A 16672-nucleotide genomic window follows, 5' to 3' on the forward strand; every position below is an offset into this window, starting at 1 on the left:
GGCCGACTGTCGCTTACAAGACGACCAGAATGTAGGCAGGGGGACTTGGAAGCTGAACGTAAAACTGTTGACCCCAGGGAATATTGAGGAGCTCAGAAGGAATTACAAAGGTTGGAGAACTGTGAAACCCCTCTGAGTCTCCAGCGCACTGGTGAGAAGCGATCAAGGTGAACATCAAAAGGTTCTTGATCCTCAAACGGGTTCAGAAGGCAAGACAGACAGACAGAAATGTCCCGACTCCAGAAAAGCATGCAGAATCTGCTCCTGCTGCAGTCAGTTGGGGTCGAGATGAAGGAGGATCTCCAAGAGGTGAAAAGCCAGCAGGCCTCGCTCTTTGCCGCAGAGGCCTCCAAGATCATCGTCCGGTCCAGAGTCCACTCCATCAAGCAGGATGAGATGTGCTTGCATTTCTTCTTCCAGAAGCTGCACAGAGAGCTCTGTGATCAGCAGCCTGAAGGAAGGGGTTGACTCGGTAACATCATTGCAGTCTGACATACCAAGGATCAGCAAATCCTTTTATGCTGGGCTGTAAAACGTGAAGCCCCCAGACAGCACAGCCTCCCTGTCCTTCCTGTCATCTATCAGAGGTCTTATTTGACAGTATGCAGGTGAGCCTGGACAAACCGATAACTCTGGACAAGATGACAAAACCCGTCAGGTCCTTCGAGATGAGTAAAACTCCCAGAAGAGACAGCTTATCGGTGGAGTTGTATTCGGCTCTATGGGACTGGAGCGGCCCAGACCTGCTGGAATTGTACCAGAGTATGCTTCTGGCTGGCAGCATCTCAGAATCCATGAGGAAAGGCATCATCACGGGGGAGAGGGCGGAAATCAGAAATTGGCGTTGCATCTCACTGCTTAATGTAGACTACAAGATTCTGTCCAAAGCCATTGCCAGTCAGGTCAAGTCTGCTCTGAAGTTGGTGATTCACCACGATCAGACCTGCATTGTACCCGGCAGCAAGACCTCAGATAGCCTCGCACTGCTCAGGGTACTATCGCCCATGTACAGGATAGGGAGGTGGACACCTGCCTCATCAGCTTGGACCAGGCTTTTGACAGGATATTACATACCTACATGATGGCCGTGCTCTCCAAATTGGGTTTGGGGAGGGAATCCGCAATTGGATCCAACTGCTCTACACAAACATCATGAGAACAGTTTCAATGAGTGGGAAGCGGAAAGTTTTCTGATCAAATCTGGAGTCAGGCAGGGCTGTTCCTCTCTTCCGTTTTGTTTTGTTTGCTGCATCGAATCTTTGGCTGAGTCAATCAGGAAGGATGTGGGCATTAGCGGGGTGACAATCCCTGAGAGCAGAAGCACATGGGTGAAAGCCTCCCTGTACATGGATGACATCGCCATCTTCTGCTCGGATCCGCAGTCAGTTCTCAGACTGATGACCATCTGCGACCAGTTCAAACTGGCCTCAGGAGCCATAGTGCTTAGTGGCAAGAACGAGGCCATGTTCTTTGGGAACTGGGCCAACCGATCATTTGTTACCTTCACCGTCAGGTCAGACTACCTGAAGGTGCTGGGGATATGGTTTGAGGGGCCGGGGCGTGTGCCAAAAACTGGAAGGAGCGTATAGCCATGGTAAAACAGAAACTGGGCATGTGGAAGCAGTGCTCCCTCTCCACTGCGGGTAAGAACTTGGTCATCAGGTGCGAGGCACTCACTTTGTTACTCTAAGTGGCGCAGGAGCAGGGTACAGGTCAGACCTGCGCCACATAGAGTAACAAATTCTGACCTGTACCCTGCTCCATGGCAGTTACCGAGCCCTCTTCCACTTTATCTGGAGATCGAAAAAAGATAACGTCTGCAGGGACACAATGTTCAAACCTCTGGATAAAGGGAGGGAAAAGCATACCCAATGTCACCCTCATCCTGATGGCCACCTTTGTGTGCAGCTGCATCAAGCTGTGCGTAAAACCCCAGCACGCAAACACCAATTGTCAATATGTGCTGAGGTTCTCTCGGTCTCTGGTGTTGTGAAGGATAGGTCTGGTCACATAGCTGTGGAATGCACCATGCAGTTCAACCATGCCATACCACCTGCCCCTCGTGGAAAAGTTCGTGCAGAAAAACAGCTTTGACCACAAGTCCATCAGACAGTAGTCCGCACGGAAGGTCCTCAAGGCCCTGCGGAAAAAGGAGATAGTGGATCCTGTCAGATGGTTCGCAAAGCTGACTGCCAAAATCATTTCGTAGAATGCCTCATCGCCAGAACTTTCAAACAAGCACCAAGACACAGCTTGGCTGGTGGTGAGAAGGACCCTCCCCATCTGATCCTTCCTGCGAACCCGGAGTCTCACCGCCTCTGCATGCTGCCCTTGAGGTGGCTGTGGTGGGGAACAGACCATTGCCTACCTACTTCTGGAATGTGCTTTTGCAAAGCAGGTGTGGAAAAAGATGCAGTGTTTTTTGTTGAGGTTCATCCCAAGCAGCTCTGTAACACAGGACTTCTGTGCTCTACAATCTGTCCCCAGGAACACACACCGAGCTATTCATCAACTGCTGCTGGAGGACCATCAAGTCGGTGAAAGACCCTCTTTGGTCTGCCGGAAACTTGCTGGCCTTCCAGTGCAAAGAGCTGTCCACATCAGAGTGTTGCAGACTGACATATTCCAAGGTCCAGGACTACGTGCTGAGGGATGCACTAAAGCTTGGGGCAGCCACCGCAAAGGCTCAATGGGGAAAGGCCACTGTGTAAGGTCCTCCCACCATAGTGAACCGAGGGGCTGGAACCAGTGTAAAACCCCTCAGGCTGTAAGCACCAAAAGTGTTTTTGCTTTGTACTGCAAATGTACATTGTATATAAAATGGAATGGCAAGAGTTGTGAGGCACCTCATGTTCCGTATCAAAGGAATGTGATCTCTATTGCACTTTCTAAAATGAGAAATTTGAACTATTTTGTAACGTACCTTTTACAAATGTTTATGAATTAAGGATATTTTTGGGAAAAAAAGTCTATGCATGCTGAAGTCAATGGGGCTACTTGGATCTTTCATTTACTTGTCCTTTCTCTTCTTCCTATATCTGGTTAAGGTGGCGGCTAAGGCTTGATCTTTTGAATCTATGCGGGCAGATTGAGCAAAGCTATCCAATTTATACGTCTGAATCTCTTTCCTATGGGAGGAAACCTTTGTGTATGTGAACACATGCTGCATGTGGACACATGCCAGAAACTATATTTGCACAGACACAAAATGAATTAGCATATTTTTTGTTACTGTTTAACCAACAAAAAAAGACAGCAGGTGCAATCATAGTTTCTAATAGGCAACACAGGCTGGCATGAACATGGGGATTCTGTCATGAATCAGACTTATCAAGAATCAGCACCAGTATAAAATGTCAGGTAATTTAGGTTGACAAAAGGAAGTTGGATTTCAGCCTTGATCTCAGTTTGGTTTAATTCTGTCAGAAGATAAAAGTTACATTTGTCTTCAGAGCCACATCACCACCTTTTCACAATATTAATTGTTTCACTTTTCCCTTAATCGCCCACTGGAGCCACCACATAAAGCATGCTTGCACATCATGTACTTAACCAGTTTTTGTTGCATTCAGCTATTTGTTTTAAACTTTTATTTTAACTGAACAGATACAGTGGGACAAGATGAGGAGCACGGCAGCTTCCCAATGATTCATTCTAGGCCTCACTTAAAGTGCAGATGATGAAAGAGGTAAAATTAGGACACCATCGGCCGCAGTTCCCCCAAACCCCCCTCCCCTCCCCCCACTCAAGAAACCTCCACACTGCTTACAGAAAGAGAAATTGATTAATTCAGAGACAATGCAAGGAAATATATTCAGATCCAAGAAAATTGCTGTACCTTTACTGAATCGTAAGACAAGCAGAGTACCAAATATTCCATAACATTTTGTTTTCATGAAGAACATGTCCTAAATGTATGACGGCAACAGTATATTCAGAACACTGAGTAACACAACAACCACATCCTTTGCACATAAATGAACACTTTTTCCACTTGTGTCCCCAGACTTTCTTGTGAATCACATGTCCTATATTCAGAAAACAGCTTCACATTAAGAAATGGAGCACCAATTATAGACAGTGACACTTTTCATTCTATGCAACATGTCTGAATTGCACCTGAGGAAATTCATGGCGAGATAAATTAAATCAAGTTATGAAATACTGTTTAAGTTTATGTTCCACTGAGGGTTCTTACCAGCCACTTTGATGGTGTATTGTTTAGGCTCACCCCTACTCGACAGAACTGAAATACATCAGTATGGTAATTTGATTAGTGCTGGAGGAGGGGAAAAACCCAACTGCTGCTTTTTCAAAAATAGAAATAACCTCCAATAGAGCTTCTAAACGTTTAGGATTGATACTTTTTGTTGACAACAAAATAATTATTGTAAATTCCAACCCTCAAAGAAAATGGAAATTTTAAAAATACAAGTAGAATAAATTGAAATCACCTCCCTCTAGCAAATGGACTCTTCCTGGGTTGGTCTAGGCTGATAACATGAAGTAGACTTTACCACCTTGTCACCAAAGTACATGGTGTTTTCCCAGAGTCAACAACATTGGACAAATACTCAGTATGAATATATCAGTCATGATCCAGTTATGTAAAACAATGTCACCCAAAGACATTAGCATAGCTGAACGCTCCATCAGGCACATGGGCTGCTGCTTCTTTAAAAAAAATAATCTGATTCAAGAGCCCAGACATCTTTTCAGTACCAAACACTGATTTGGTTTCAAGCACACAATATTTGGCATTCAAGACAACAGACACCTCATCAACATGCAAATATGATGCCCTTTTGGAATATTAAAAGAGGTCCGAGTGATATGCAGCCCTGTAACTTGAACACAGATTTTGTTTGAAGCTGCATTCTAAGTCTCAATATTAAAGCACAGATGGCTACAGATCCAATGAAACAGAATATTTAACAGTTGAGTTTTATTAAGAGTCAATGCATTCTTAACCCCAATAAAAGTCATTCTTATGTAATATTTAAGAACTGTGGTCCAATCGCAGTAATATTTTTCTAATGCATGACATAGTGTGGTTTGCACTCCCACAGGAGTATCTACATTTAGGGTGGAGGTTGTGTTTAAAAGAGGAGTCAAACATCCAAACACTCAAAATATAGGGCGGCACAGTGGCGCAGTGATTAGCACCGCAGCCTCACAGCTCCAGCGACCAGGGTTCAGTTCTGGGTACTGCCTGTGTGGAGTTTGCAAGTTCTCCCTGTGTCTGCGTGGGTTTCCACCGGGTGCTCCAGTTTCCTCCCAAAGACTTGCAGGTTGATAGGTAAATTGGCCATTGTAAATTGCCCCTAGTGCAGGTAGGTGGTAGGAGAATGGTGGGGATGTGGTAGGGAATATGGGGTTAATGTAGGATTAGTATAAATGGGTGGTTGTTGGTCGGCACAGACTCGGTGGGCCGAAGGGCCTGTATCTCTAAATAAAAATAAAATAAAATCCCATTCCTGACTACAATCCAGTTATTTCTGTTGTAAAGTGAACGCGTACAGATCAGGCAAGGATGGGATCAGCAAATAGCCTGCCAACATTCACTTTTCAGGGTTACACACAGCCACTTGGGTATGGTAGTAAAGCCTACAGAATGACATCCCATGAAACAGTTTTCAGGAGACGTGGGGAAAATGGTGAAAAAAAACTGAAATTAGGACAAATGCTTATGAAGTTGAAATGAGTCTTACCTTTATAGATCAACTGATACACAAAGAACAGTACAACACAGGAACAGGCCATTCGGCCCTCCAAGCCTATGCCGATCTTGATGCCTGCCAAACTAAAACCTTCTGCACTTCCGGGGACCGTATCCCTCTATTCCCATCCTATTCATGTATTTGTCAAGATGCCTCTTAAACGACGCTATCGGACCTGCTTCCACCACCTCCCCCGGCAGCAAGTTCCAGGTACTCACCACCCTCTGTGTAAAGAACTTGCCTCGCACATCCCCTCTAAACTTTGCCCCTCGCACCTTAAACCTATGTCCCCTAGTAACTGACTCTTCCACCCTGGGAAAAAGCTTCTGACTATCCACTCTGTCCATGCCGCTCATAACTTTGTAAACCTCTATCATGTCGCCCCACCACCTCCGTCGTTCCAGTGAAAACAATCCGAGTTTATCCAACCTCTCCCCATAGCTAATGCCCTCCAGACCAGGCAACATCCTGGTAAACCTCTTCTGTACCCACCCCAAAGCCTCCACGTCCTTCTGGTAGTGTGGCGACCAGAATTGCACGCAATATTCTAAGTGTGGCTGAACTAAGGTTCTGTACAGCTGCAACATGACTTGCCAATTTCTATACTCTATGCCCCAACCGATGAAGGCAAGCATACCGTATGCCTTCTTGACTACCTTATCCACCTGCGTTGCCACTTTCAGTGACCTGTGGACCTGTACGCCCACATCTCTCTGCCTGTCAATACTCCTAAGGGTTCTGCCATTTACTGTATACCTCCCACCTGCATTAGACCTTCCAAAATGCATTACCTCACATTTGTCCGGATTAAACTCCATCTGCCATTTCTCCGCCCAAGTCTCCAACCGATCTATATCCTGCTGTATCCTCTGACAATCCTCATCGCTATCCGCAACTCCACCAACCTTTGTGTCGTCCGCAAACTTACTAATCAGACCAGCTACGTTTTCCTCCAAATCATTTATATATACTACAAACAGCAAAGGTCCCAGCACTGATCCCTGCGGAACACCACTAGTCACATCCCTCCATTCAGAAAAACACCCTTCCACAGATACCCTCTGTCTTCTATGACAGAGCCAGTTCTGTATCCATCTTGCCAGCTCACCTCTGATCCAGTGTGACTTCACCTTTTGCACCAGTCTGCCATGAGGGACCTTGTCAAAGGCTTTACTGAAGTCCATATAGATAACATCCACTGCCCTTCCCTCATCAATCATCTTCGTCACTTCCTCAAAAAACGCAATCAAATTAGTAAGACACGACCTCCCCTTCATAAAACCATGCTGTCTCTCACTAATAAGTTCGTTTGTTTCCAAATGGGAATAAATCCTGTCCCGAAGAATCCTTTCTAATAGTTTCCCTACCACTGACGTAAGGCTCACCGGCCTATAATTTCCTGGATTATCCTTGCCACCCTTCTTAAACAAAGGAACAACATTGGCTATTCTCCAGTCCTCTGGGACCTCACCTGTGGCCAATGAGGATGCAAAGAGTTCTGTCAAAGCCCCAGCAATTTCTACCCTTGCCTCCCTCAGTATTCTAGAGTAGATCCCATCAGGCCCTGGGGACTTATCTACCTTAATGCTTTGCAAGACACCCAACACCTCCTCCTTTTTGATACTGAGATGACTGAGACTATCTGCACTCCCTTCTCTAGGCTCATCATCCACCGAGTCCTTCTCTTTGGTGAATACTGATGCAAAGTACTCATTTAGTACCATTTCCTCTGGCTCCACACATAGATTCCCTTCTCTGTCCTTGAGTGGGCCAACCCTTTCCCTGGTTACCCTCTTGCTCTTTATATACGTATAAAAAGCCTTGGGATTTTCCTTAATCCTGTTTGCCAATGACTTTTCATGACCCCTTTTAGCCCTCCTAACTCCTTGCTTAAGTTCCTTCCTACACTGGATATAAACGTTGCAAAGAACAATACGTAAACACGAACATTTCCAGCATCTGAAAAGAAATTAGTCTTCAGTTTAATGGACTCAAACTAGTCCTTTGAGGCTCCGTAATTTGAACAGCGCCACAGTAAAAGACAGATCAATACATTCATTACTGGAAAGCAAATCTGATGTATGCATGATCTTAATTGTTAATCCTTCAGCTATACAAAGACCTAGCATACTGACCCTCACGCTCACCAATGAACTGTTGATCTGACAGCACCTACAGGCTCCCTACAATCATTGGATATCAGCTTATTTTCAGTTCTAGATACCAATCATAAAGAGACAATAGCATCAATAATTTGCTATCAGCTGAGAACTGCTGTGTGTCTGGCTGATGGTGGATTTCAGGTCATTGACTCCTCCCAAAAGGGCATAAATTTTAATTATGTCTAGGAATCCAGCGCCATTATTGTACTATATATTTATAATGTCAAACCATTCTCTTTTCAGACAGAAAATAAATTACCAATGATTCACCAATGTAAAACTACAATATCACAAAAGAAAATCTGAGATAGGTAGGTACGGAGGGTAAAAAGTGCTTTTCTCAGATAATGAAGCAGGTCATGCCCGCATGCAGCATGATCTCAAAATCATCCAAGCTTGGGCTGATAAGTAGCAAGTAACATCTGGTAGGGGAGAGATCATGATCAGTGGCCTTTGAACCTGTCCCAGGTATTTTTTTTTTTTTTTTTTTTTTTTGAGTAAAATGGCTGTAACCAATTCTACAGCTTCAAGCCAGGGAGTGCGTTACAACCATGCAGGTGGTAGTGAAGGAGATGCACCGGTTGACCGTACCTTCTTCATCGAGAGAATCCTCATTGATTGCTGCGGATTCCAAGCTACGGACATCTTCTGCCTGCAGGATTTCCCCAGCAGTGGATACTCCGACGTGATGTTCAAGAATGTGGTGGCATGCATCAAGTTCCTGAAGGTGTTCAAGGAAAAAAAGAGAAACCAGGTGCCACTGTCCGTCCTCACAGTGGAGCCGCTCTTCACGCTGACGTCACGACGTGACCAGGTGGTGACAACCCACCTCTACAACCCCCATGTTCCTGTCGTGGATGTACTCACCTTCTTCGCCAGGTACGTCGAAGTGGTCGGCAGCAGCACTGACATCAGGGACCCGTTTGGGATTTGGACCAGCAAGCGGCAGGTTAAGGTGACCTTGAAGGTCGATGCCAATGGAGCCATCATCCATCCTCCCATCCTCCCTCCACCTTCGCTATCGGGGGAAGTCGAGGCTTCTTGGTCTACGCTGGGCAGCCGTCTTCTGCTCGGATCTGCTGTCCGTTTGCAGACTAATGAGCATCTGCGACCAGTTCGAACTGGCCTCGGGAGCCAAAGTTAACCACGACAAGAGCGAGGCCATGTTCTTTGGGAACTGGGCTGACCGATCCTTTGTCCCCTTCAACGTCAGGTCAGACTATCTGAAGGTGCTGGGGATATGGTTTGGAAGGGCCGGGGCGTGTGCCAAAACCTGGAGGGAGCGAGTAGCCAGGGTACAACACAAGCTGAGCATGTGGGAGCAGCGATCTCTCTCCATTGTGGCTAAGAACCTGGTCATCAGGTGAAAGGCGCTCACGTCGTTGCTGTATGTTGCGCAGTTCTGGCCCATACCCCACTCCTGCGCCGTGGCGGTCACCCGAGCCATTTCCTGCTTCATCTGGGGATCCAAAATGGACCGAGTCCGGAGCGACACAATGTTCAAACCTCTGGATAAGGGCAGGAAAAATGTACCCAACGTCGCGCTCATCCTGATGAGCACCTTCGCGTGCGGCTGCATCAAGCTGTGCGTAGATCCCCAGTATGCAAACACCAAGTGTCATTACGTGCTGAGGTTCTGTCTGTCCCCGTTGTTGCGAAGGATGGGCCTGTTACATTGCCGCGGAACGCTCCATCCAGTTGGACCGTGCCGTACCACCTATCCTTCGTGAAAAAGTTTCTACAGAAAAACACCTTTGACCACCAATCCACCAGGCAGTGGTCTGCATGGAATGTCCTCAAGGCCCTACGGGAAAAGGAGTGGTGGATCCTGTCAAATGGTTCCCCGAGCAGACTGCCAAAGTCATTTGGCAGAATGACCAGAACTTTCAAACAAGCCCCAAGATGTAGCTTGGCTGGTGGTGAGAAGAGCCCTCCCCGTCAGATCCTTCCTGCATGCCCGGAGTCTCACTCCCTCCGCACAATGCCCTCAAGGTGGCTGCGGCGGGGAAGAGACTGTTGCCCACCTCCTTCTGGAATGTGTCTTTGCAAAGCAGGTGTGGAAAGAGATGCAGTGGTTTTTGTCGAGGTTCATCCCAAGCAGCTCTGCAACACAGGAGTCTGTGCTCTACGGGCTGTTTCCAGGGACGCATACAAAGATAATCAACTGCTGCTGGAAGACTATCAATTCTGTGAAAGACACTCTTTGGTCTACCCGATACTTGCTGGTCTTCCAACGCAAAGAGTTGTCCACGACAGAGTGTTGCAGACCGGCACGTTACAAGGTCCAGGACTACTTGCTGAGGGACGCACTAAAGCATGGGGAAGCTGCGGCAAAGGCTCGAATGGGCAAAGACCACTCTGTAAGGTCCCCCCCACAAAGGTGAACTGAGGGGCTGGATCCATGGAAAACCCCTTGGGCTGTATCCAGAAAATATGGGTTTGCTGCAAAATGTACATGGCATGTAAAGTGAAATGGAAGAGTTATGAGGCAACTCACTCCTGTATTGAAGAAAACTGATCTCCTTTGCACTCTTGACTGGGTTCTGTTTTTGTCATGTATTTTTCACAGATTTTTATGAATAAATTATATGTTGGAAATATAAAAACATCCAAGCAATGACCAGATACAAGGAGGAGTCCAATCATCTTCCCTTGATATTCAATGGTATTTACTAGCACCAAATCCACCACCACTATCATCCTGGAGGTCACCATTGACCAGAATCTCACTTAAATGCCATGGCCACTACAGCAGGTCAGAGGCTGGGTATTTCATGGCCAAGTAGAATCATAGAAAGTTTAAGGCACAGAAAAAGGCCAATTGGCCTATCATATCTGTGCCAACCAAAAAACGATCCACCTATTCTAATCCCACCTTCCAGCACTTGGTCCATAGCCCTGCAGATTACAGCACTTGAGGTGCATATCCAGATTTCTTTTGAATGAGTTGATGGTCTCTGCTTCACTCACCCTTTCAGGCAGCGAGTTCCAGACCCCCACCACCTTCTGGGTGAAAAAGTTTTTCCTCATCTCCCCTCTAATTTTTCTATCAGTCACTTTAAATCTATGCCCCCTCGTCACTGACTTTTCTGCTAAGGTGAATAGCCCCTGCACCTCCACTCTATCCTGGCCCCTCAGAATTTTGCAAATTTCAACCAGATCTCCCCTCAGCCTTCTCTGTTCCAAGGAGAACAACCCCAGCCTATCCAGTCTTTCCTCATAGCTGCATTTTTCCAGTCCTGGCAACATCCTCGTAAATCTCCTCTGTACCCTCTCTAGTGCAATTACATCCTTTCTGTAATGAGGTGACCAGAACTGCACACAGTACTCAAGTTGTGGCCTAACCAATGAGTTATACAGTTCCAGCATAATCTCCCTACTCTTATACTCTATACCTCGGCTAATAAAGGAAAGGTTTCCATACGCCTTCTGAACCACTCTATCGACCGGTCCTGTTACCTTCAGGGATCTGTGGACATTCACTCCAAGGTCCCTCACTTCCTCTACACTTCTCAGTATTTTACCATTTATCGTGTATTCCTTTGCCTTGTTTGACCTCCCCAAATGCATCACCTCACACTTCTCCAAGTTGAATTCCATTTACCACTTTTCTGTCCATCTGACCAGACCATCAATATCTTCCTGCAGCCTACAGCTATCCTCCTCGCTATCTACCACACGGCTAATCTTTGTGCCATCTGCAAACATCTTCATCGTGCCCCCTACATTTACGTCCAAATCGTTAATATATACCACAAAAAGCAGGGGACCCAGTACTGAGCCCTGTGGAACGCCACTGGAAACAGCCCTCCAGTTGCTAAAACACCTGTCAACAATTACCCTCTGTTCCCTGCCACATAGCCAATTTTGTATCCACCTTGCTGCATTTCCCTGGATCCCATGGGATTTTATTTTTGCTATGTGGGACTTTGTCAAAATCCTTGCTAAAATCCATGCAGACCACATCAACTGCACTACCCTCATCTATCTTCCTTGTTACTTCTTCACAAAATTCGATCAAATTGGTCAAACAAGATCCTCCCTTAACAAATCCATGCTGATTATCCTAGATTAACCTGTGCCTTTCTAAGTGACAGTTTATCCTGTCTCAGAATAGATTCCAATAATTTGCCCACTACTGAGGTTAGTTAGACTGACTGGCCTGTAATTATTCAGTCTATCCTTTGCTCCCTTTTTAAACAGAGGTACAACATCAGCAGTTCTCCAATCCTCCGGCACCACACCTGTATCCAGTGAGGACTGGAAAATGATGGTCAGACCTTACACTATTTCCTCTCTTGCTTCTTTTAACAACCAAGGGTACATTTCATCTGGCCCTGGTGATTTATCAACTTTCAAGGATGCCAATCCCATTACTACTCCTTATGTTTATCACATCCAATACTTCACACTCCTCCTCAACTACAATATCTGCATCATCCCCCTCTTTTGTGAAGACAGACGCAAAGTATTCATTAAGAACCATACCAACATCTTCCACCCCTGCACATAGGTTACCTTGTTGGTCTTTTATGGGCCCTACTCTCGCCTTAGTTATCCTCTTACACTTAATGTATTGATGAAACATCTTGGGGTTCGCCTTGATTTTGCTTGCCAATATTCTTTCATACGCTCTCTTGGCTTTCCTAATTTCATCATCTCGACTCCCCAAATCCTCTCCACCTCCTACAATACACAAGTCAGGAATGTTAAGATATACTCTCTACTTGCCCGGACCAAGAGAAAGCAGTTTGCTTCATCTGCAGCCCATCTACCACCTTAAGCATCCACTCCATCCAGCACCGCTGCATCATGGTACAGTGTTTACTATTCACAGGATGCACCACAGAAACATCTAATGCTTATTTGACAGCTCATGCAGGAAGGAGAAGCGCAACAAGTGCACAGGAACACCACCTCCAAGTCACCCACCATCCCAATTTGGACATGTATCGTTATTCCTTCAACACTGGGTCAAAGACCTGGAATTCTCCACCGACCTAACAGCTCAGTGGGCGTACTTTCACCACCCACACTGCAGTGGTTCAAGGTATGGGCGGCACAGTGGCGCAGTGGTTAGCACCGCAGCCTCACAGCTCCAGCGACCCGGGTTCGATTCTGGGTACTGCCTGTGCGGAGTTTGCAAGTTCTCCCTGTGTCTGCGTGGGTTTTTGCCGGGTGCTCCGGTTTCCTCCCACATCCAAAAGACTTGCAGGTGATAGGTAAATTGGCCATTGTAAATTGCCCCTAGTGTCGGGAGGTGATAGGGAATATGGGATTACTGTAGGGTTAGTATAAATGGGTGGTTGTTGGTCGGCACAGACTCGGTGGGCCGAAGGGCCTGCTTCAGTGCTGTATCTCTAAATAAATAAATAAAGGTAGCTAACCACCACCTCCTCAAGGGAAACAAGGGATGGGCAACAAATGCTGTCCTTGCTAACAATGCCCATATTGCAAAAATTTATATCAAAGAATTAATTTCATCAGAGATGTATTTCCTTTCAATGCGCATGACTAGAGGGAATTTTATTCAAAAATGGCAAATAAAATATTTGATCTTAAGCTGTCATTGTGATTGGGCTTTAAAACATTTATTTTAGCATTTATTAAATTCATATGCTAGTAAATAGTTTAGTACAGTCCTGAAAGTGACAATGTAAGATTAACATTACCAACTCCAGAAAAATCGCTACAATAATGCAGTGAAATTGCAGAAGTTTACTTAAATGTAGTTAATGCTGCGGTTTTAAGTCCCAGAATTTCAGCTGAAGTTCCAAACCTGGTGCAGATTTCACAATATGCTTTCATCTTGTGCAACAGAATCGGACCTCAGGTGCTGTCATTCTTGACTGAGTGGTAGAACTCTCACCTGTTTGAATCTACTCTGATACGGATGAGGGAGAACTGCACTTTCGGAGATGTGGTCTTTTTGGGGTAAACGTTAAAACAAGGCTCCATTTACTTTCCCATGTAGATATAAAAGATCCCATGGCACTATTCCAGGAGCTGATGGGGAACTCTCCCAGTGTTCTGGCCAACAAGTATCTATCAACCAACACCACTAAAACAATACATTCTGTCCTGGTCAATAATTACCCCTCAAATCATAGTAACACAGGAGCAGCAGTGGGCCATTCAGCCCGTTGAGCCTGCTCTGCCATTCAATTAGATCATTTATGGGCGGCACAGTGGCGCAGTGGTTAGCACCGCAGCCTCACAGCACCAGCGACCCGGGTTCAATTCTGGGTACTGCCTGTGTGGAGTTTGCAAGTTCTCCCTGTGTCTGCGTGGGTTTCCTCCGGGTGCTCTGGTTTCCTCCCACAAGCCAAAAGACTTGCAGGTTGATAGGTAAATTGGCCATTAGCATTTGCCCCTAGTATAGGTAGGTGGTAGGGAAATATAGGGACAGGTGGCGATGTGGCAGGAATATGGAATTAGTGTAGGATTAGTATAAATGGGTGGTTGATGGTCGGCACAGACTCGGTGGGCCGAAGGGCCTGTTTCAGTGCTGTATCTCTAAACTAAACTAAATAGCTGATCATCTACCTCAACGCCACTTTCCCGCCCTATCCCTATATCCTTGGAAGTCATTGGCATCCAGATAGCTATTGATATAATCAATGGCACAAAATGTATTATCTGGTCATTAATCTCACTGCTGCTCACAGGATCCACTGGTATGCAAATTTGCTGGTGTGTTTCCTTTCATTACAACAGCACTGCAAAAGTGCTTAATTGGGATATGCTGAGCTCACAAAAGGGGCTATAACGAAACTTCTTTCTTAACTGGCTGTGCACCAAGTAAAACAAATTCACAGCGTACATTTGCACATAATCAAAATTGTATTTCCACAACTGCCTCATCGCACTGGGCAAACAGGTAGGAATGTACTGGATACCCAAAAAATAATCATCCTTCTCCCCTTTTTAGGCATGAGTGCTTATTGAGGGCCAACATATAAATACAGGCTTTTTATCTTGATATAAGCAGTAGCAGATTCAGAACAGATAGACTTAAATATATTCAAAATCCACAATCGTCTGGGGTAGAGAATTCCAAAGATTCACAACATTGATTGCAGAAATTTCTCCTCGTCTCAGTCATAAATGATCAACCCCTTATCCTGAGGTGGTTCCCCCATGTTCTAGATTCCCCAGCCAGGGGAAACAACCTCTCAGTGTCCATCCTGTCAAGCCTCTTCAGAATCTTGTGTTTCAATGAGATCGCCTCTCATTAATTCCAGAGAATATAGGCCCAATTTACTCAGCCTCTCATCACACGACAACCCTCTCATCCCAGTCTAGTGAACTTTCGCTGAACTGCCTCCAAGGCAAGTAAATCCTTCCTTAGATACAGAGTCAGAGAGAGATACAGCACTGAAACAGGGCCTGCAGCCCACCGAGACTGTGCTGACCAACAACCACCCATTTATGCTAATCCTACATTAACCCCATATTCCCTACCATATCCCCACCTTCCCTCAATTCTTCTACCTAACTAGGGGCAATTTACAATGGCCAATTTACCGATCAACCTGCAAGTCTTTGGCTGTGGGAAGAAATCGGAGCACCTGGCGGAAACCCACGCGATCACAGGGAGAACTTGTAAACTCCACACGGGCAGAACCCAGAACTGAACCCGGGTCGCTGGAGCTGTGAGGCTGCGGTGCTAATCACTGCGCCGCCCCTAGAGACCAAGCTGTGCATAGTACTCCAGATGTGGTCTCACCAAAGCCCTAAAAAACTGCAGCAAGACCTCTTTATTCTTGTACTCCAATCCCCTTGCAATAAAGGTAAACATGTCATTTGCCTTCCTAATTACTTGCTGTACCTGCATGCTCACTGTGTAGTCCTCGTACAAGTGTGCCCAAGTCCCTCTGAACATCAATATTTATGTGTTTCACATCTACTTAAAAAAATTCTGCTTTCCTTTTCTTACTACCTGTTACGACCAGACGAATGGTATGTTGGCCTTCATTGCAAGAGAATTTGAGTACAGAAGCAAGGATATCTTATCTTACTGCAGTTATACAGGGCCTTGGGGGAGACCATATTTGGAGTATTATGTGCAGTTTTGGTCTCCTTATCTGAGGAAGGATGTTCTTGCCATGGAGGGAGTGCAAAGAAGATTTGCTAGGCTGATTCCTGGGATGGCGGGATTGACGCATGAGGAGAGATTGGGTCGACTAGGCCTATATTCACTAGAGTTTAGAAGAATGAAGGGGGATTTCATACAGACCTATAAAATTCCTACAGACTAGCCAGGCTCGATGCAGGAAGGATGTTCCCGATGGCTGGTGAGCCCAGAACCAAAGCTCACAGTCTCAGGATACGGGGTATGCCATTTAGAACCGAGATGAGGAGAAATTTCTTCACTGAGGGTGGTGAACCTGTGGAATTCTCTATCGCAGAAGGCAGTGGAGGCCAAGTCATTAAATATATTCAAGAAGGAGATAGATATATTTCTTAACGTCAAAGGGATCAAGGGATATGGGGAGAAAGCGAGAACAGGGTCATGAATTAGACGATTAGCCATGATGATTTGTTGAATAGTGGAGCAGGCCCAAAGGGCCTACTCCTGCTCCTATTTTCTATGTTTCTATGAGAAAGTGGTCTCGGGTTCCCTCTCGGTCTTCACCTGGTCTTACCATAACAGGGTTTAATTTTAAATACACAGTTTTTTTTAGCTCCCCCCTTAGTGAATCCTTGTTCACTAACTTCCAATTATAAGACAAAAAAACTAGCCAACAGGTTTGCTTAGGCTTAAAGAAAAAAGGTTGAACTTTATTT

The 16672-nt window shown here is 45.7% G+C and overlaps 1 protein-coding gene across 7 annotated transcripts in view; it reads right to left on the reverse strand.

The window, feature by feature from the left end:
• The window catches only part of LOC137355388 (serine-rich coiled-coil domain-containing protein 2-like), a 636521-nt gene that overhangs the window by 556832 nt on the left and 63017 nt on the right, over window positions 1-16672 (reverse strand). The window contains exon 1 of one of the 7 annotated variants that reach the window (XM_068020387.1): window positions 4199-4234. The exons of 5 other annotated variants lie outside the window; for them this stretch is intronic. The gene's annotated coding sequence lies outside the window, so the exon portion shown is untranslated. Of the gene's footprint in view, window positions 1-3838; window positions 3922-4198; window positions 4235-16672 lie in introns of those variants that run through there. One more of the 7 variants, XM_068020386.1, reaches the window with a different exon arrangement.

Source organism: Heterodontus francisci, chromosome 42 (genome assembly GCF_036365525.1).
Source record: "Heterodontus francisci isolate sHetFra1 chromosome 42, sHetFra1.hap1, whole genome shotgun sequence".
Lineage (NCBI taxonomy): Eukaryota > Metazoa > Chordata > Chondrichthyes > Heterodontiformes > Heterodontidae > Heterodontus > Heterodontus francisci.